The following is a 15626-nucleotide window of genomic DNA, read 5'->3' as shown; positions in this document are numbered from 1 at the left end:
AGTTATTATTAATGTTTCATTGTCTAAGTTGATTCAGAATCTCTTTAAAAGCAAAACAGCTGTAACTGGCTATCCAGATGGTAAACACGTGTTCACTATTCCTGGACAAGCGTGCGTGCAGTTGAGGGGACGTCTACTTAGGTAACTGTGCAAATCACGTCTTTTGTCATTATTATCTCTCCTCACGTCACGTAACATTAAATGTTTTTCATCATTTACTCTCCTTCAGTTTTCTTTTTATATTCTTCAAACGTTTCTTTTCCCTCTTATATTTCTCTCACTTTGCATTCAGTTTCTTTTTCGTTCTCTACCTTTGCATTCATATCATAAACCCTAGCAGTTTCCAATATCTGCAACTTCATCATGAATCCATCGTCAAGCTCTGGGAATCAAGATAATGATCGGAAACAAAAGAGAAAGGCAACTGCTGAACCAGAAACCAAACCAAAAAGAGTAAGGATCACCTATGACCCTCTCAAAGTGAACCCGTTTGAAGCAATGATGTCTGGAAATTACTCTAGACGCGTGTATCAACCCCTTGACGGTACCCCTCAATCACCTCCCTCTTCACAGACCTCCACCACCTCTTCCTCCTCATTCATCCTCTCGGAACCACCTTCTTCACCATCTGATATCTCCTCTCCTTCAACCCATCCATCAGATATTTCTTCATCTCTCTCACACTCTTTTCCCACCAGAACACCTAATCCCTATAGTGTTGTTTTTCCCGACTCCAGATTCACTGTCAACCCTCCAACCCCTACCACTCAATCATTTCTGGAGCTTTTACATTCTGATGTAAATGGCTGGTTGGAGATTCTGGGTGCTGCTCACCTTAACCATCTGGATGAGTATGCTACGAGCAACCTTTGGGATACCTTTCGTCAGGATTTTCTGGCTAAGGCTACAGACATTCAGAGAAGGATTATGTCTGAAGCTCCTGGTGTTCGTGGTCTTCGGTTGGAAGTTGGTGAAAGCAGCTATCACCATCTCATCAGGAACAAAAGTGTTCTTGAGGAGAAGATACCAGCAGATGAGTTGGAAGAAGAAAATCTCTGCAGAGACATCGTGGTGTGGAGACCATGGTTTCCTGTGCTGACTGGAGATTTTCAGTGGCTGTTCAATTGGTTCAGAATGAACCCTTCTGAAAAAGCACCTCACATGGTCTTTCCAGTAGTGGTTTATCCTGCTGAAGTTGCTGGTCCTACTCCTCCAACAAACCTAGCAGCTATTCTTCAAGCGTTGGAAGTTGGAACTTCTGAACTGCCTGAACCAGAATATGCTAAGGCTACTTCTAAGTCAGACTCAGATGAGGAAATGGAAGATGCACAAGCTGAAGATCTACCAGAAGATCACCCTACTGAGATTGCTGTCCCTTTTGGCAGAAATTCAGGTGCCTCTTCTTCTGGTGAAACCTCGACTCTGATGGAGACTTTGGAAGCTCTTCATCAGAATCAAGCTATGCTGGCTTCTCGCTTGGACGCGCAAGAAGTAGCCAATGCTGAGTTTCGCTCCTTCATGGCAAGGCAAGCTACAAGCACTGACGGGATTCATGATGTTCTGGCGCGGATTTTGTGTAGGCTAGGATCTTAGTCCTTTGGTCTGTGTAGTTTTTCTTTCCTTGTTGCATCTGTTTTCCTTCATTCCTCTTTTGTAATCTTTCTTGTTGATTATCAATGAAAAGTTTCTTTGGTTTTACATTCCAGTGATTTTATTTGTCGTTTTATTCATCTGAATCTTTTGAAATATTCTTTTTGATGTTATGACAAAAAGGGGGAGAAGATAAATGATAAATGATTTGATTAATCTATCAGTTGCTGGGTAGAGCTCCCACACATTTACTAACAAGAACTGCAAGTTCTATATGGTTTAAGTGTTTTGCAGGTATAAAGAAGTGAAGAGAATCTTCAAAGCAAACACAAGAAGCAAAACCATAGGAAGTGTGAAGCAAGCTGAGTGCTGTCAAGCTTTAGAAATCAGAAGCAAGAAAGAAGAATGAATCAGAAGCACAGATAATAGAATTTGATCCATATTTGTCTATTTGCTCTGACAAAATTCTATTTGCTCTGATACATTATTTCAGCCTATATGGCTCTGATACATATCACGTGTTCTAATATACATTTTATGTTCTGACTCGTTCATGCTGACTTTTGTCGTTTAGTTTTTGTTCTGTAACATTTCAGGATGTAGAGATGCTCTGATGATGCTCTGGTACATTCAACAATGTTCAGATACAAATCTAGCATGAAGTGAGGTTGGTAGAAATTCTAGTTCTGAAGCTGTCCGATGGAAGCAGAAGTCAGAAGCTATGAATTCTCTAAAGACAGAAGCTTATGTGATCGTCTCTACCGAAATAATCAGGGAAGTCTTTTATTAAAGTTCTTCGAGTATTTATTTCAGGGGGAGATTATTTATCTCAGGGGGAGATTGTTAATCTCAGGGGGAGACATATTCATATGCTTATGCTATAGCTGTGTAATTTGTCTTTTGCCGTCTGCTCTTTCTGATCGCAAATTCATATCATTTATATATGTTTTTGTCATCATCAAAAAGGGGGAGATTGTTAGAACAAGATTTGTTCTGATCAATTATCTTAGTTTTGATGATAACAATAATATGAATTTTGCTTAAGATAATATGGTACTCTAATCCAATGCAATTTCCTTTTCAGGAAATATATAAAGAGTATGCATAATTCAGCGCTCAGAAGCTTTGTCTCAAAGGGTTCAGCATGCAACATCAGAACATGGTCTGGCAAGACATCAGAAGATGGTCGAAGCAGAATCAGAACATGGGTCTATGGAAGCATCAGAAGAACATGAGATCAGAAGCACTGAAGTTCTGATGGTATCACGCTCAGAAGCACTTCAAGGTCAGAAGATCAGAAGATGCTTTGCACCAAGCTGTTTGACTCTGATGATATTCAAACGTTGTATTCACAAACATCAGATCAGAAGGAAGTACAAGTGGCAAGCTACGCTGACTGACAAAAGGAACGTTAAAAGCTACTAAAGGCAACGTCAGTAGACACAGCGTGAACAAGGCTCGAGGTAGTTGACAAAAGCGTATAACATTAAATGCGATGCTGTACGGAACACGCAAAGCATTAAATGCACTCAACGGTCATCTTCTCCAACGCCTATAAATATGAAGTTCTGATGAGAAGCAAGGTTAACGATTCTGAACAAAAACAACTCATATTAACTTGCTGAAACTCTGTTCTATTCAAAGCTCAGAATCTTCATCTTCATCAAAGCTCACTACATTGCTGTTGTAATATATTAGTGAGATTAAGCTTAAACGTTAAGAGAAATATCACAGTTTGTGATTATAGCTTTTAAGAAGCAATTGTAATACTCTTAGAATTGATTACATTAAGTTGTAAGGAACTAGAGTGATCGTGTGGATCAGAATACTCTAGGAAGTCTTAGAGGTTATCTAAGCAGGTTGTAACTAGAGTGATCGTGTGGATCAGAATACTCTAGAAAGTCTTAGAGGGTATCTAAGCAGTTGTTCCTGGAGTGATCAGTGTGTGATCAGAAGACTCTGGAAGACTTAGTTGCTGACTAAGTGGAGAACCATTGTAATCCGTGCGATTAGTGGATTAAATCCTCAGTTGAGGTAAATCATCTCTGCGGGGGTGGACTGGAGTAGTTTAGTTAACAACGAACCAGGATAAAAATAACTGTGCAATTTATTTTTATCTGTCAAGTTTTTTAAAGCTACACTTATTCAAACCCCCCCTTTCTAAGTGTTTTTCTATCCTTCACATGATACGGGTCCTGTTCCAGTTCTTTGATCCCAAACATCATTGTTTTACATTTCCTGATTACCAGTTAGTACCCACCTTGGAAGAGTTTTCTGAACTAATTGGATTACCTATTCGAGATCAATTACCTTTCACTGGTTTAGAAAAGATTCCGAAACCTGAAATCATTGCTGCTGCCTTACATTTGCGAAAGTCAGAAATTGAGTCCAATTGGGAAACAAAGAGTGGAATCGAGGGTTTGCTTGCTAAGTTCTTAATGGAAAAGGCTCGATTACTACTAAAAAACAGAAGTTACCTAGCTTTTGAGGAAGTTGTGGCTCTTTTGATCTATGGGTTGGTTTTATTCCCTAATCCCGACCAGTTCATAAGTGCGCACATCATCAACATTTTCTTAACCCGTAACCCGGTACCTACCTTGCTGGGAGACATTCTACATTCTTTACACACTCGTACCATGAAGAAACGAGGAACTCTTATCTGCTGTGTACCACTACTGGCTAGATGGTTTACATTACACCTTCCGCGCTCAGTGTTGAGAAATGAACAAAGGATGCAATGGTCTCGCAGGATTATGTCTTTGTCTCATTTAGATATCCGGTGGAGCAACTTCTTTCAAAGAGACAATACTATCATTGACCATTGTGGAGAGTACCCTAATGTGCCACTCCTTGGCATCAGGGGAGGCATCACTTACAATCCCTCTTTAGCTTTACGCCAATTTGGATATGCACGAAGAAACGGTCCTCACGACATGATTATCCGTGGCATTGTGTTTGATTACAAAGATGATTCCCACCGACATCGACGAAGGTTTATACATGCGTGGGGCAGTGTCTATAGAGTAGAAAGCAAAACTTTAGGGCAATGTAATTCTATTCCTATGGAACCTTACCTCAAATGGGTGCGTGCTCATGCTCAGAAGTTCATCATGCCATATCCCGCTATTCTACCTGTGACTATTGAGCCTGAAGTCGAAGGGGACGAACCTCGAGTTGTTCTACATCCGGACATGCCAACTGACTTGGAAGAGCTGCAAAAATCTTGGGTTCAACTAAGAGAAGAAAGAGACACCTTCAAAGCACACTGTCAAGACTATGAGAGGAAAGTGTTGGAGCTCACCAGACAACTCCAGGAAGAACAGCAGATCCACACATTCCTGGGTGCAAAGAGATAGCGTCCATGGGAGACTTGATGGATCCTTCATTTTCTTTATTTCTGTTTTGTAAGCCCGGAAGAGGCAAATAAAAAAAAAGAAAGAAAAAAGAAAAAAGAAATAAATTGTTTGACTAATAAATGTTTGTTTCTCTTTTGTTTTAACAAATCTAAATTCTAAGATCCTTGAAAACATTGCATATGCATTTCATTCATAAACATTGCATAACAGGTTCACATGATGGGTTTCTCATCTCCTCGCTGTTTATTTCAGTTAGAAGAGATGGATTCCGAAACAAGCGTCAAGAATCTCGAAGCACAGAACGCCCAAGTTCAGGTAGCAATTCTGGAGCTAGCAAAGAGGCAACAAGAACTGAAAGCCCTGATAATCAAGAAGAAAAAGAAGCCCAATGGATCTGTAGGCTTGAGTCACCTGGCAAGAAAGGTCAAAATCCCAGTCAAAAGGCCCAAAAAGCCGCCGATCCCTGAAATAGTCGGTGAAGGTGATCAAGAAGACAACCACAGCATCCAGGGTTCTGCCAAACCCTCTCTCTCTTCTAACGAAGAAGATTATCATTCCGAATACGAACAGGGTGATGACAAATACCAGCAGTTGGAAGAACGCATGAAAGCTATGGAGATACAAAAAATACCTGGTTTAGACTTCAATGATCTTGGACTTGTCTCAGATATTGTTATCCCTCCAAAGTTCAAAGTTCCTGTCTTTGCAAAGTATGATGGAGTTTCTTGCCCAAAATTACATCTGAGGTCCTATGTAAGGAAGATACTACCTCATACGGCAGGTAACAATTTGTGGATTCATTTCTTCCAAGAAAGTCTGTCGGGTACACAACTCGAGTGGTACTACCAACTGGAAAGTACAAAAGTTCATACCTGGGAAGATTTAGCTGCTGCTTTTTACAAACAGTATCAATACAATGCTGACCTTGCACCAACCCGTACTCAACTGCGGGGCATGTCTATGGCACCAAAAGAAAGTTTCAAAGGGTATGCACAAAAGTGGAGAGATTTGGCTGGAAGGGTTCAACCACCCTTATCTGATCGCGAGCTAGTCGACATATTCATGGGCACTTTAACTGGCCCTTTCTACAGTCATTTGCTGGGAAGCTCATCATCAGGTTTCACTTACCTGATATTAACTGGATAGCGTGTCGAAAGCGGTATTCAAAATGGAAAAATTCAAATAGGCTCCTCCTCTAGTACTACAAAGAGTCCCATCAGTGGGAGAAATGAAGTCAATACAATGCACAGTCAGAAAGGTCGAAAAAGTGAGCATCACCAATCTGTAGGGGCAGTTCTGATCTCCGCATCTGCACCTCAAAAAGATCAACCGCCGAAGTATACGTGTCGACCAGATGCACCAAGAAGAAATTTCACTAGAATCAATATGCCAATCTCTCAAGCATTACAGCATTTGTTAAAAACAGATCTGATCACATTGAAAGACCCTCCAAAGAATGTCAACACTTCCTCTCCAAGTTATCGTCCCGATGCCACATGTGCATACCATTCTAACTGTCTAGGACATGACGCAGATCATTGTTGGGCCCTAAATAATAAAATACAAGACATGATAGATGCTGGGGAAATTGAGTTCGATCCTCCAGGGACTCCAAATGTCATCATTGCACCTATGCCAAAGCACGACAAGACCGTTAATGCTATCATAGACACTGTTTACATCTATGATGTGAGAGAATTGTCAACTCCGCTCCTTGAAGTCAAAAGAAAGCTAATCCGAGCTGGTTACTTTCCAGGTTGTGACCCTGATTGCTTTTATTGTGCACACCTACCCAATGGTTGTGAGAATCTGAAAGTAGGAATTCAAAAGTGGATGGATCGCCGTATCATTATGTTTGAATGGCTCCCTTCTATGGACGATTTATGCGAAGTTTTTGCAAATGGGATGAGAATAGAGGACGTCTCAGTGGTTTCTAACATACCATTGAAAATCCCTACCAAAGCTCCTTTCAAAATTTCTGCTGCACCCAAAGTGGCATCTGTTAACATTACCAGTCCGACTCCATTCCCATACTCCTCAGACAAAGCTGTCCCGTGGAGTTATGACACTAATGTTTATGTCCATGGAGTTAAGCAAGATACCTTGACTGAAGAGGCCATGAATTTTACTACGCCGACTGTTGATAATATTGTGGGTACTAGTAAGATTACGAGAAGTGGAAGGATCTTTTCACCAGAAATTTCTCCAAATGTTGCTACTAATCCAGTCCAGGTCCCAGTTCCTAATCAAGATATCAACACTCGAGGCAAAGAGCCGCTAGTTGAACCAGTTCAAGTACCGGTGGAAGTCACTGTTGAAGACCCATCGAAGCAAGAAATGGAGGAAATATTGAAAATTATCTGCAAAAGTGATTACAATATTGTCGAACATCTGGGGCATACTGCTTCAAAAATCTCAATGCTGTCTCTGCTAAAATATTCAGAAGCTCATGCCAAGGCCCTGATGAAGTTCCCGAAAGCTGCACATGTACCACAAGAGATTTCAGTCGATCAATTTGAAAATTGTGTTGCCAATCTAACAGTGAATAATGGTCTCGGTTTCTCTGATGTTGATCTAACCCCTGCTGGAAAAAAATCACAATAAAGCCCTACACATCTCTATTGAATGTAATGGCACCACTCTATCTCATGTGCTGGTAGATAACGGCTCCTCTTTGAACGTGTTACCAAAAGCAGTACTGGAAAAGCTTGACTTCGAAGGAATTGTGTTACAACCAAGCGATGTTGTGGTAAGAGCCTTCGACGGGTCAACAAGAACAGTGTACGGAAAAGTGAAGCTCCCAATCAGAGTGGGCTCTCAGATCTTTGATTCTACCTTTTATGTAATGGAAATTCACCCAGCATATTCCTGTTTACTAGGACGCCCTTGGATACATGGGGCAAATGCTGTAACTTCTACCCTACATCAGAAGTTGAAGTATCCAGTAAAAGGCAAGGTTGTCACAGTTTATGGCGAAGAAGAATATGTGGTTAGCCACCTGAGCAACTCCAAGTATGTTGAGTTGGATGATGAATTCATCGAAATTCCCTGCCAATCTTTTGAGGTGGTCTCTCCAGATGTCTCTACTGCCAAACACATTTCTGTTACTTTTGCTACAAAAATAACTCCAACTATGGCTTCTCTCAAAGACGCCAAAGCTGTGATCGAAGAAGGTGGTTGCACAGTATGGGGACAACTCCTAGATGTACCTTACAAGTCCGATAAGTTAGGCCTGGGCTATGCTAATGGGAATCAGAAGAACGATCAAAGTCCTCGTTCTGGAGGATTAATGTCACATTTCATCAGCCAAGGAGTGAATGCTATTGAAGACGATGGAATGTTCTTAAACCATATTATTCAGCCATATCCAAATGAAGTTCCACTTGTTCCCATGGAAGTTTGGGATACTTTGGGAGAACCAAGCGGCGGGTATGATTTTCTAGTAAAGTACACTGCACCTCAGAGTTATTTTATTGCCATGGAAGACATTACCCCAACTGGATGGGGTGATCAGTCTGAAGATTGCAAAAGTTTCACAAGTTCCATCGCTGAGCAATATCAAAGTCCACCTAGTCCAAAAGAAGTCTGGGATACACTAGGAGAACCAAGTGGTAAGTATAACTTTATGGTGAAGTATTTTGCTCCCTTGAGCTCCCATATCGCTATTGAAGACATCACCCCAACTGGATGGGACAACCATTTCGAAGACAATATAACATTCACAAGCCCTGTCGCTCCTGAAGAAGTCTGGGAAACACCAAATAATGAGAATGATTTCCTAATGCAATACATTGTTCCCCAGAATGCACAAGTCTCCCTTGAAGACATCATTCCGACTGGATGGGACGATCTTATCGGGTATCTCGCTCAGCCAACAGAGGTATCTCAGCCTGGGCTCTCGTATCCAGCAGAGTATCTTGCTTATCCTGAAGGATCAATAGCTCATTTCCCCACCAAAGAAATCAATGCTGTGGAAGACGAAGAAGACAACTGCAACTGGAGCAGCTGGGTATTCCCTACTCAAAACAATGGATTGAACAACTAGGAAGCTGAGGATGTGATCTCCTTTGATCAGGAGTAAATGCAATTTCCTGTTTTCGTTGTTTATATGTGCAAAGATAAATATGGTTCCTGTACTATCGAACCATGAACTTGAAAGCCGTGTGCCTTGCCCGAAGCACACTGGTCCTTTTTATAAGGGTTTGTCATATCATGATCATGTTCATTCAATAAAATCATGGGACGTTTGCATATTCAAATTTTGTGATCCTTTTCTTTCTTTGCTTTATTCATTTTCAAATAGCTATGTGTTCTTACATACACCAACATAATAAATGCAGATTCACATTCACTCTGGATCCTGTTGATAAGGATTCTGCTATTGCCAGTCATGAATTTGAAAATCCGATCTACCAAACTGAGGAAGAAAGTGAGGAAGGTTGTGAAGTACCAAGGGAACTTGCAAGGCTGTTAGAACAAGAAGAAAAGACTATACAGTCGCATGAAGAACCAATTGAGGTTATCAACTTGGGCAGTGACGTAGAAAAGAAAGAAGTCAAGATAGGGGCTGATTTAGAAGACAATGTCAAGCAAAGACTGATTCAAATGTTACAAGACTACGTTGAGATATTCGCCTGGTCCTATGAAGATATGCCCGACCTTGACACGGATATTGTGGTTCATCGCCTGCCGATCAAAGAAGGTAGCACTCCAGTTAAGCAGAAACTGCGGAGGAGTAGGCCCGATATGTCAAAGAAGATCAAAGACGAGGTTGAGAAGCAATTCACTGCTGGCTTTCTGAAAGTTGTGAGTTATCCTCCATGGATAGCTAACATAGTGCCTGTGCCTAAAAAGACGAGAAAGTCAGAATGTGTGTAGACTACAAAGATCTGAATCGGGCAAGCCCCGAAGATGATTTCCCTTTACCTCACATCGATGTACTGGTTGACAATACTGCACAATGCAAGGTATTCTCCTTTATGGATGGATTCTCAGGGTACAATCAAATCAAAATGGCGCCCGAAGACATGGAAAAAACAACCTTCACAACACCCTGGGGAACCTTTTGTTACAAAGTAATGCCCTTTGGTTTAAAGAATGCAGGAGCAACCTATCAACGTGCAATGGTAGCTCTGTTCCATGATATGATTCATCAGGAGATAGAGGTTTATGTCGATGATATGATTGCAAAGTCCAACACCGAAGAAGAACATCTGGGTCATCTGCACAAGCTGTTTGACAGACTCAAGAAGTACAGGTTGCGACTAAATCCGAACAAGTGTACCTTTGGAGTAAGATCCGGTAAACTCTTAGGTTTCATCGTCAGTAGCAAAGGTATTGAAGTTGATCCTGCCAAGGTCAAAGCCATTCAAGAAATGCCTATACCCCGTATCGAGAAACAAGTCAGAGGATTCTTGGGACGTTTGAATTACATAGCCAGATTTATTGCCCATATGACTACTACTTGTGTGCCGATCTTCAAACTGTTGAAGAAAGATCAAGTGGAAAGATGGAATGACAAATGCCAGTTAGCCTTTGATAAGATCAAATAATATCTCCAAAAACCGCCAATCTTGTTACCACCAGTGGAAGGGAGACCTCTGATAATGTACCTAACTGTGTTAGAAGATTCAATGGGGTGTGTACTGGGGCAACATGACAAGTCTGGCCGATAGGAGCATGTAATATACTATCTTAGCAAAAAGTTTACCGATTGTGAAACAAGATACTCACTGCTCGAGAAAACTTGTTGTGCCTTAGCATGGGCGGCTCGCCGACTAAGACAGTATATGCTAAACCATACCACTTTCCTGATCTCCAAAATGGATCCCATCAAGTATGTGTTCGAAAAACCTGCTCTCTCTGGAAGAATAGCAAGATGGAAAATGATCTTAACAGAGTATGACATCCAGTACACTTCACAAAAAGCAATCAAAGGAAGTGTGGTAGCTGATCATCTGGCTCATCAAGCAGTGGATGATTATCAAGCATTGAACTTTGACTTCCCAGATGAAGATATTATGCTAGTCACTGATTACGAGCAACCAGGACCGGAAGAAGGACCCAAGCCAGGATCCCGATGGACTATGGTTTTTGATGGAGCTTCTAATGCACTCGGCAATGGCATCGGAGCTGTGATCATTTCCCCTGCAGGAGGTTATACACCATTCACTGCCAGATTATGCTTCAAATGCACTAACAATATAGCCGAATATGAAGCATGTATTCTGGGTCTCAAAGCTGCAATTGATCTAAGAATCAAGTTCCTGGAGGTCTACGGAGACTCGGCACTTGTAATTTATCAATTCAAAGAGGAATGGGACACGAAGCACCCGAATCTAATTCCATACAAAGAATATGTGCTAAGTTTGATTCCCTACTTTGAAGAAATCACTTTTGAACATATCTCGCGCGAAGAAAATCAACTAGCTGATGCCCTAGCTACCATGTCATCTATGTTTAAAGTCAGGTGGGACAATGAGGCGCCAATGATCACCATTTATAGACTGGATGAACCAGCCTATTGCAATGAGATTGATACTGAAGTAGTGTAAGAAAAACCATGGTTCCATAAAGTAAAAAGATATCTCGAAGCTCAGGAGTACCCTGAAGGGGCATCCATTAACGATAGAAAGTTTCTAAGAAGATTTGCTGCTAAATTCTTTCTAAGTAATGGAATCCTGTACAAACGCAACCATGACTCGACTTTGCTTCGTTGTGTAAACAAGAAGGAAGCAGAACAGATTTTGGAAGACATACACGATGGTGCTTTTGGTACTCATTCAAGTGGACATACAATGGCTAAAAAGATCTTAAGAGCAGGTTATTATTGGTCTACCATGGAGACGGACTCCCATCATCACTCTAGAACTTGTCACAAATGCCAGATATATGCCAACAAAGTGCATGTACCTCCAGTCCCGTTAAATGTCCTGACGGCTCCTTGGCCTTTTGCAATGTGGGGTATTGATATAATTGGAGAAATCAAGCCTACCGCCTCCAACGGACATCGCTTTATCCTGGTAGCTATTGATTACTTCACAAAATGGGTAGAAGCAGCTTCATTTGCTTCTGTCACCAAGAATGTTGTGGCCAGGTTTATCAAGCACAATCTCATTTGTCGGTATGGCATCCCTGAAAGGATCATCACAGACAATGGCATAAATCTAAACAACAGAATGATTACTGAACTCTGCACACAGTTCAAGATCAAACATAATAATTCATCTCCATATCGACCAAAGATGAATGGCGCGGTGGAAGCTGCCAATAAGAACATCAAGAAAATCATACAAAAGATGACAGTAACCTACAAAGACTGGCACGAGATGTTACCTTTTGCTCTTCATGGTTATCGCACATCAGCGCGTACTTCAACAGGGGCAACTCCATTCTCCTTAGTCTATGGTATGGAGGCCGTTCTTCCAATTGAAATTCAGATTCCTTCCCTAAGAATTATGAAAGAAGCTGATCTAGACGAAGACGATTGGATTCAGACTCGGTTGGACCAAATAAACTTGATTGATGAGAAGAGGCTCGCAGCTGTTTGTCATGGTCAGTTGTACCAAAAGCGCATGATTAAAGCCTTCAACAAGAAAGTCAAAAGTCAAGCATATCAAACCGGCGGTTTGGTTGTCAAACGCATCATCCTACCACAAGGTGACCCCAGGGGCAAGTGGACTCCCACTTATGAGGGACCGTTTGTAATCAAGAGAATATTCTCCGGCGGTGCCATGTTGCTTACCACTATGGATGGCGAGGATTTCCCACATCCTGTAAATGCGGACATAGTCAAAAAGTACTTCGCTTAAAGAAAAGCTCGCTAAGTTGAAAACCTGAAAGGGCAACTTAGGCAAAAAAAAATGAGCGTCTCGGTGGATTGAAAACCTGAAAAGGCGATCCAGGCAAAAATTAGAGACTAAATAAATACTATCCCGGTAGGCTGAAATCTAAAAAGGCAGCCTAGGTAAAAGTTAGGGAATAAAGTGTACAACTATGTTCCGTTTGGCTACCCACTCACCTTCAAGATTCAACACATCAAAGACACCGATCAGTCCAATTACTTTCTTCCAACAAGTGAGGGATGAGATGTTCGAAGACAGATTGGCAATAGCAGAATTGAAACTTGACTGGATTGTTTTCACATAGCTATTTCTCTTTATAAGTACTTTTCAAAGTTTTATGACAATTTCCTACTACTAGGACTTTTTTTGTCAACTTGTACTAATCCGCCTATCATGGCTCTTTTTCAAAAAATCAATGCAGCCCATGCTCAAAATCAATGTTTTCACTTTTTCTGTTTTGAATACGTAAACGTCCCAATGATAATGTTGAATGAACATGTGCATTTGAATATGATTGATGTTTACCAGAAAAACAGGAATAGCATTCAGGTAATGTCCCAATCATTTGGACATCATCTCGAAACCAGCATCAGAAGAAAAAACCCCAACAGAGATGCATTTCTCAGCAAATTCGTCAATGAGATTCGAGAAATCTTATTCCCCAGCAGGGCTGTTCAAGAGTGCTATCCCCAGAAAGTGTGGTCTCCACACCAGGACTTGGTCAAATAGTGCATCGGAGGATTATGCATCTTCCTCATTCCCATTTTAAAGGGTATCAAAATCAGAACTTTCAAATTACCTTTCATCCCCAGGCGGTAGTCAAAGATCCTTCAACGGAGCACCTTGGTCCTCAAAGAAGGTCCCCAGCCGAGTGTACTCGAACAAGACGGCAAAGATCTTCAACAATCACAATGCCTTCATTTCCAAATGGCTAGCAAGGATTTATTTTCCCAAACAGAAGCTTGATACACTCAAAACAGCATACATCATGCATCATACATCATACATCATACGCATATTCATACACAGCATATAATGTTTCATGACAAACGCATACATAACATGCATATTACTCCTTTAGTTCAAAAATCTCATACATTACATCATAACATTGCATGTCACTAACTTGATTTTTTTCAGGCGGACGGATATCTTCAGCAAAGATATTCTCAATCACATGCAGTGTTCCCTTGAACTCTATACAGACGAACATTCTTCTCAGATATAGTCAAGCCAAAGATTCATTCTGAAGAGATCTCTTTTCAAATCACATATCAACTCAAAACAAGCAACATAGATCTAAGTCGATACCTCAGACGGTTCCTTAATGATATACCATCAAAGATCTAAAGCTGATACCTCAGACGGTTCCAGAACGATCTATAATCAAAGATCTAAAGCTGATACCTCAGACGGTTCCTTAACGATCTACCATCAAAGATCTAAAGATGATACCTCAAACGGTTCCACAACGATCAACTTTCAAAATCTAAAGCGGAAAAACTTTGGATAGTTCCGTAACGATCAACCTCCAAGACTTAAAGCGGTAACCTCGGACGGTTCCGAAATGGTCAACGCAGAGGCTTTCAAATCCTCCATCAAGATATAATTAATGGATTCGTTCTGATGAACAAACCATCAACATATTTGCCAGATGGCATCTGAAAGCCCATCTCAGGTAATGTTTTGATCTGCCAACAACATTTCTAAGACAACATTCAAATGCAATTTCCAACATCACATCCGGTGGAGGTAAGTACAAATTTTCAGGGCATCTAAAATATTCAATCATCTTCTACCTTCAGATTCTAAACAGTCTCTTCAGGTTTAAGAAGATTTAATAGGGGCAACTGTTATACCCCAAAATTTGCCCGCATCTTTTTTCAGAAAGAAGGCAATAGATGTCTGTCTAAAAATTGGGAGTTTCATATAATCTTGGATTTTATTTCATAAATATCCTAATTTATGAACACTCGGTTTTTAGAATTTTTCTTATACGGTATTTTGGTTCGCTGTTGAATTCATTCTTACGCAAACGCCAATTACTGTTTATCATTCACACACGCTGTTTATTTGAGACTTATTTGCAGATAAATAGTACTGACGCAGTTGGTACAGAATTAAATCTTTTGCAGGCGCAGAGTCCGGGGATTCATACTGTACTGGCAACAGGTAAATTATTATTAACTTTTGTTTCCCACTAATTTTTGTACTATATTCTATTATTTTCAAAAAATTTTCTTTCTCTTTCTTTCAAAATCAAATCCTAACTTTATTCTACACATCTATCTTTTCAAACCCTACCATACACTTTCTTTCAAATCCTACTACCACTCAAATTTTCCTTTTTTGTACGGAATCACTTCATTCCCCAACGTCTCTATCCTTCTTTTCACTCTATAAATACCTCTCATTTTTTCCATAAAATCTCACATCAAATTCTAACTCATCTCTCAAATTTCTACATCATATTCATTCTCTCTTCTTCCCCCGCAAAAATGGCGAAGCGGATGGATACGTGTTTTCTTATGGTCATCACCGTCGTGGTGGTAATCATGTCCTTCTTCTGTCTGCATAGTCCTGAAAAATGCGGACCTGGGTTGTTTACACTCCCAATCATCTATATGTTATTATTTATAGCATGGGTTATTAATCGTCATTCTTAAAGTTTGTCATATCTTTTATTTTTAAATAATGTACCGTTTACTCGTCGTATTGTTCATTATATTATGTAATATTTGTACTGTCAGTATTAAATGTCGTACTATCTGTCGTACTGTTGTTTAATTATTAAGATAATATTTTGTGTGTTTTCTGCCAGTTAAATATTTATTGT

The sequence above is a fragment of the Vicia villosa genome, unplaced genomic scaffold, assembly GCF_029867415.1.
Source record: "Vicia villosa cultivar HV-30 ecotype Madison, WI unplaced genomic scaffold, Vvil1.0 ctg.000825F_1_1, whole genome shotgun sequence".
Classification (NCBI taxonomy): Eukaryota; Viridiplantae; Streptophyta; class Magnoliopsida; order Fabales; family Fabaceae; genus Vicia; species Vicia villosa.
This window is presented reverse-complemented; position numbering follows the sequence as displayed.